Source organism: Pinus tabuliformis, chromosome 4_2 (assembly GCF_031772625.1).
Source record: "Pinus tabuliformis cultivar Carrire ecotype Pingquan chromosome 4_2, CPIR1, whole genome shotgun sequence".
Lineage (NCBI taxonomy): Eukaryota > Viridiplantae > Streptophyta > Pinopsida > Pinales > Pinaceae > Pinus > Pinus tabuliformis.
The window spans coordinates 486,429,140-486,436,508 of NC_142304.1; the positions used below are offsets into that span (position 1 = coordinate 486,429,140).

The window sequence follows — 7,369 nt, forward strand, 5'->3', positions numbered from 1 at the left end:
GACGTATTTCAAAAATAATATATAATCATCTTTATTCACAAAGGAAGCACAGTAAATGTGAAATTTGTTCAATATTATACACGAGTTCATCATCATTGATAAAAAAATAACACTGTAATTAAGTAATTCAAGGAGGTGCGTATTTCATTTTCGCAAAGAATCGAAGATAGTCTCTCCACCAAAACAGAAACTATGCCGAGTTCACAATTTTTTTTTTTTGTTGGGCAAATTATTAGTGTCCACACTCACGCTCTTTTAAACATTATGATGCATATATCTAAATTTGTGAGGCCTCAGTCACAACAAAAACCAAGAGACATAACCTTGACTGGAAGAACTACAGTTCATAAATTCTTAACTCCGTAGGTACAAAATGCAATGTGTTTATCTCCAATACTGTGAATGTAATGTGAACTTCGTATATCCAGGATAACATCCTCCATAAGACTTTCTGTGTGAGAAGCGGAATCAATAGTTGCTCGGGAAAAGTTAGAATCTTTCATTGCCTCTCTCGATCCCCTCAACTAGCTCCAAAATGAATGTAAATGTCACTTTCAACTTCAAGGTGCTTGCATCTGTACATGGTTTTGGTGGTTATGGTTGTCAGCAGCAGAAGAGCTTGTGTTCTCAGTAGTCATTTCTTGGGGAAGAGGTGGATTTATTACGGTCATTGGCATCACAACATTGTCCGACAAACGCGCTTGCATTCCTCGATGTTCTTGACAGAGTGCACACCAATGCATACAACAATGCACAACATATGGATCACAAGGTGAATTCTGCAAAAGCAAAGTCAAAGAAGATGTGTTTTAGTAAACTCATATTTAAAGCTTGAAATAAGAGGGTAACGCTGAATTCAATGGAAGTAAGCAGGGATAAATGAGGTTCAGTGGAAGATATAGCTGCTCTCCATATGTCATCCCATTCCTTACGCAGGAATCAGAGGCAGCAACAACTCGGGCATATACAGGTATACATTCAGAAAAAAAAACTTGATATCACAAGGGTAAAAATTACCTGAAGGTGGTATTTCTTTTGTAACCCTGGCCTAAACAGACCTGTGTAAATGCCGCACATCCACCAAGCAAATAATAAACCTTCTCCAATCAGGAAAGCGCCATGGGGATCCACTCCATGGAAGATGGCAGTTGCTAAAGCTAAAGCCATTCCACCTTCTACAAAACTTGCATGACAAGTACAATGTCTTGTCCAAGGTGTGTCTTCCCTCATCCTCTCAACATTACGTCCAATTAGAACACATGGACAGAATAACCCAAGCCACACTGAAACAATATAGAACACACAATAAATGTATGGAACTATCAAGCCCAAAGTAGAAAAATAGATACAATAATTTTTACAAGAACACTTTGATAAACAACAACTTGCTGTTATTGTATACAAAAATGGCTGAACTACACAATTCTAACCATAATTACTGCTCTTCTTCGAACATGATACCGTATAAAATTTGGCACAGTATTTGACAGATATAATCACATCAAGAAAATAGACAAGAGTAAAAGATATCATTTAGGACATCGCCTCTGAATACAGAAGTTTCACAGCAGCTTAATAGCATTAAGAGACTAACATGCGTGCATCAAATTCACACCTAATGCCAAGCTACATGGAGATGAAAAATACAAGCGATATCATCATCGCTTTTGTGTAAATGCACACTATGGAACCTCTTGACACTTGTGAACATTCAAAGGTTCCCTAGGTAAAACCCTCAAAATGTGATCCCCATGCATTTATCGGTGGACCCTCCAATTTGTGGCACCGGCCACTGGATTCATTTTTAGGAGTTCAAAATTTTTACAAGTTTTTTGTTTTAAGGTTGCAAAGGAAAGCAAAATGCAGAAAGCAATTCCTAATAATAGGAACAAATTAGAAGAAATTGGAATTTAAATGTAGTATTTGACAAACCAAGAACATGAATAGTTGAATAGTTAGTAATACTTAATCCATACAATATCAAAAGATAAATTAGATTGCAAGATTGTTAAAATTGGCAACTAGGGCCAAACTCCATGTGGGTCATCTTATTTATGGCTTGGATTCCTCTCATCAAGAGGTGTAGGATTGATCTAAAGATCATCTGATTCCAATAAGTATTCATGGAGATATGAATTTATTTGTGTTATGGGACAATTCGTCAAGGTTGGCCAACAACCAAATAACCCCATGTATGCTCAACGTTTTAGTATAAAAGAAGGTGACTTGAGAGTCATTTGTACAAAAACTTCACTCTTGATTTCTCTCCATCAAGATATTGAGCTAACTGTGAAAATTGAAATAAATTGCTCTAAGCAATAAAAAACCTAAATTAACAAAGATAGACGTAAAGCCCCAATCACATACTTGTTCCAAAACCAAGTTTGCAAAAAATTATAAAGCAACACGAATATGAACAAATAAATAGTTAATTGACATAGACGTATCAAACCAAATAAGTCTCACATGAAATGAAGATAGCTTTGCATCCATGAATGATTTTCTAAAGTTTTATTAACTCCAGCTACTAAAATGTCTCAAAATCACTATTACAGATTGTCGGCTTACGAGGAAAATGAGAACCCATTCTTGAGCTCTTGCTCACATATTTATACAAAATTGAAAGTTAAAAAGTTGCACTGATTCAACTTCCATAACATAAATTTTTCAATATGACTCCAAAACATCTATTCCAAAGAAATTTTAATTGATGGCTCCAAGGTAACCCCAAATGGAGTGGGTCCGGTCATGCAAGGCCAAAGGCCACTAGCTTAGCGCCAACTAAAGCTTTTGAAAGCTATGCAATGAGGGCATCGAAGGCACAATGAAACAACAAATCAATCCAATCTTTACAGAGTGATTTTAACAAGAGTTAGATGCGCAATCCATTAAGGGTTATGGGGAGGAATGTGAACTATCATTGGAAGTATATTTGATTAATAAAATGTGTTTATGCATATATATTCAATTATTGGCTTAGTCCAACAATAGCATCAAAGGAGGGTGTTCATTCAACCCCATAATTCCAATTGCTCAAAAACACCTACTATTCTGATCTCTGTCATTCTCTGTACCTGGTCTAACATTCATTGGGTCGTTTCTCTATCTCTCTATCTGTCTGCGCAGCATTTCACTCCCAAAATTTTCTAACCCATGTCGTCTAAATTTAACCATTTCTCGTGCCTTTTTCATCTAAGCAACATTTTGAAAAAGAAACTCTGTGCACCCATTCCATTCGACAATGTTCCAGTTTTGACAACCATTAGATGATTGCGAACACCCAAACAAAAAAATTCCCCAACTATTGAGCACCATAACAAGATCTCGAAGCACAACAGCATGCATCTTTCACCATATTTCCTTCACTCACCTCTTGTTGTTGCCGCGACACTATACATAGTGTGAAAATTCCTAGATCTAACAATCTCTGGAATCCTACTGCAACCAGCTGAATCTACTTCACCTAAATTGTAAATTACATTACAAACTTATTTCAGATTTCTTCTTGAAACATTGAAGTAAATTACTGAAGCAACCTACACCAAATTAAATATGATTTTGAAACATAAAAATTGAACAAGGAAAATATAAACACGTAGAACACCGTTATTTTCGGACACACGTCCCTAGAAAAACCCAATGCGGGAAAATCGGTGCAACAACTTTGAGGGTTTTATTATTATGCAAGAGAAAATCTGACTACAATTCTAGGATGCTTAACTAGCAATCCGATACAAAGAGAATACTGGACAAAAGAATGGTGAAATGATCTCACCCTGTCACTGGGAGAATCAGTGATTGATCCTACTAAACTCGAGGCTTTGCGTCACCCTCTACGTGGCCTCTGCACAGGACTGCGTCACTCCCGGTAGTTTTTGTGCCACCCTTGCTGGGTATTACGCTACCCCTCTTTCGGATCCTCTGCTCACTGAGAAACTCGATCTTCTGCCTCCCTGACTCACACCCCGGCTTCCGGCAACTGAAACTCGACTTCCCTTAGCAAGAAACTCGAATTCCCTTAAGCACTGCGCTGCCTCTGCGTCAACACTACGTGGGCCAGCGTCAGCCTTCCTCTAGACGTCTTTTTGTCCTCCCTCTGCCTCGTACTCTCCGAAAATTCCTTCTTCCAGATTCTCTCGGTGTGTCTTCCAAATGACTCTCAAGCCCCTTCTTATATATTTATGTTGAACAACCAATGGCCTAGATTAAATCTTAATCAAAGGCTCAGATCGTTTGGCTTGATCTGTGTCTTTTTCTAGAAGTTTCACCCATGATTAGATTAATACCCTTTAATATTTTAATTTTCCTAAGTTTAGACTTAAGAACCCTATTAAAAATATTAATTATTTTAATAAATTCACTTCTGAGTGGAATTTCCCAAAACGCTTTCTGGGTTCTTTGGAATACATGTTCCCAAGCCTCCCTGCAAAATTTTAGGCTTAGAGCACATCTGATGCTACCCCAAATCAACACATAGTACCTTCACTTCTTGAATATTTGCTTCTAGCGCCTTTGCTTCTCGACACTCAATTATCCATTCCATTGCAATAAATCGTAGACATGCTTGCAGCTCAAAACCCTCACATTGTACACATTGTGCCACATATTCGAAATTGTAACTGTTGAGTCAAGTATTTGTTTAATTTTGACGCTAAGCACATGGATGTGTTGCACTCTTAGCCCACATCAACTATCAAGATGTCAAACTCTTACCTCATGGGTTCAGAGCGAATGTAGTGGCGGGTTAGACAACTTCTCCATCTCGCTACAAAATGCAAGTGGCATGGAGGGGACACTTGTTCCATTGCTGGAACCAATGTTATTATCGTCCTGGTTACCATGGATTCACATTCTCATTACAATATCGGTTGGACTTGCACTGTCAAGAAGTATTACTTTGAAAAGACTTGACATATTCTTGATTCATGCTTAAGGATGATCACCATATATTTAGGAGAAAAAGTAAAACTTGTAAAGAATCATCAACTGAAGATTGTTGGAGGCCACTGGGTAATAAGCGATGAGGCCAATCCTCATTACTTTGCAATTATTGAGCATATGATGGAAGGTAATGTGTGGTTGAAAGATATGATCAATATAAAACAAAAGAATACTTGGCCAATCCCTTTGCTCACTTGCCCATAATGCCATATTTGCTTCATTGGGATGGTTCTTAATAACATGCTTATTCTATGGTTTTCATTTCTATGGATATATTGTTGGTGTGACATGTTATTTCTCTGGGATCTTTAAAACTTCATTTTCACTCTTGTTGGGTTTGATTGTGGTCTTATAGGCCATCGCTGATTGGTGGCTTGGAAAGAAACAACAAAAATAGTTGGAACATCAATCAATTCTGAGCATCACATGGTAACTTGCAAATTGTTTTTTTGTAAGTTTACTAGTTAAATCTGTTAGGCCAGGAGGTAACTCCTCAAATCAATTGTGTTAATTCATTAGGATTCTGCATTGTTATATACACAAGGGAGTGACTCTTGGGTTTCACCTCCCGATGACTCTTCATTTTTCATTATTTACTACTTACATTATTTACAAGTGTTCACCCAATCCCCATGATTAGGTGTCAACATTCCCCCCTTAATCTAAAGGGATGTTGGTGAGTCCAAGCATCATTATGAATCTTTTAAGCTTTTCTCTTCCAAGCGCTTTGGTGAAGAAGTCTACAATCTTCCCATTAGTGGAATAATGGCATACATGAATTGTCTTGGCCTCAACATGATGTCGAATCAGATGGTATTTTGTATTGATGTGCTTTGTTTGATCATGAACTTTGGGTTCTTGGCCAACTTTATTGCAAAGGTGTTATCAATCATGAGTGGAGTTGAATGTACTTATTTTACCTGCAAATCTTCCAATTTTTTCCCGAGCCACACAATTTCCTTTATTGCCTCAGCTTCTGCCACATATTCTGCCTCTGTTGTGGAATCTGTTGGAACTGATTGTTTGTGTGATCTCCAGGAGACACCTCTTGATCCAAGACTCATAGCATAACCAGAAGTAGATACCCCAGTTTCTATGTCTCCATCGAAGTCTAAATCAGATTATCCAATCAAGTTGAAGTTGCCCACCTGTGTATACTTGAGTCCAAAGCCTTGAGTTCCATTCAAGTAATTTAGAACTCTTTTTGCACCAGACCAATGTCCCTCACAAGGCTTTTCCATAAACCTAGAGAGGATTCCAACAACAAATGAAATGTATGGTCTGGTATTAGTCAGGTAGTTGAGACTTCCTACAAGCTGTCTATACTTTGTTGCATCCTCAAATTCTTTGCATTCAATGGATGTGAGCTTTAAGTTTTGTTCCATTGGAGTAGTCAAAGGATTGCACTCAGCCATGCCAAACTTGTTCAACAAATCTCCAATGTACTTCTTTTTATAGAGGAATATAGACTTTGGATGTTGAGTTAATTCAATACCAATATAGTAGTGAACATAGCCCAAGTCAGTGATTTCAAAACCTTTACTCAGTTCCTTCTTTATGGATGAAATGTAACTCTCATTGTTCCCTGTCATCAAAAGATCATCTACATATACAACAAGATATAAAATTGTTTTGCCAACGTTCTTAACAAACAAAGTTGCATCATCAAGATCATAATGATTGAAGTTGAGTTTCAGAAGATGCTCAGTTAATTTTTCATACCAAGGTCGCGGTGCTTGCTTGAGGCCATACAAGGATTTCACAAGTTTGCATACTTTATTTTCATGTCCCTTCACAACAAATCCTTTAGGCTGGGACATAAAAACATTCTCTTTCAGATCTCCATTCAAGAAAGTAGTTTTTACATCCATTTGATGGACTCTCGGACCGTTCTGAACTTCTAAGGCAAAGAGTGTCCAAATTGTAGCCCATTTTTTTGTAGCGGCAAAAGTATCCTCATAATCGACCCCTTCCTTCTATGCAAAACCTTTTGCCACAAGCCTGGCTTTGTGCTTGTCAAATGAGAAATCAGCTTTATACTTGTTCTTGTAGACCCACTTGCAGCCAATTGGTTTGGTTCCCAATGGAGGATCAACCAGCTTCCAAGTGCCATTCTTTATCAAGGCATCATACTCCTTTTGCATTGCTTCTTTCCATTCATCATGAGAAGCAACTTCTTTGAAGGAAGTTGGTTCAAAATCTGTAAACAAATTTAGTTCATAATCATAAGAAACATCCATATCAACAGGTGAATCAGAATCATCTACATCACCTCCATTTTGCCTGGTTGAATTTCTTGTTCTTGTATTTCCAACCTCATCAGGATGAACACTTTCAAGTGTCTTTGTCAGCCACTTTGGGGGACCTTTCTGAGATGGTCCAGGTTGCTCAGTTGATTGAGTTGGAACTGAATCAAGATTGAGTCTCC

General features: G+C 37.7%; 1 pseudogene across 1 annotated transcript; it reads right to left on the reverse strand.

Moving 5' to 3' along the window:
• Window positions 1-542: 542 nt before the first annotated feature.
• On the reverse strand, window positions 543-1,533 carry LOC149170080 (cell number regulator 6 pseudogene; annotated as a pseudogene). Its single transcript, XR_016259212.1, has 3 exons — window positions 1,431-1,533; window positions 1,018-1,283; window positions 543-779 (listed from the first exon to the last, which is right to left on the reverse strand). The product of XR_016259212.1 is annotated as a cell number regulator 6 pseudogene (transcript).
• Between the last annotated feature and the right edge of the window lie 5,836 nt (window positions 1,534-7,369).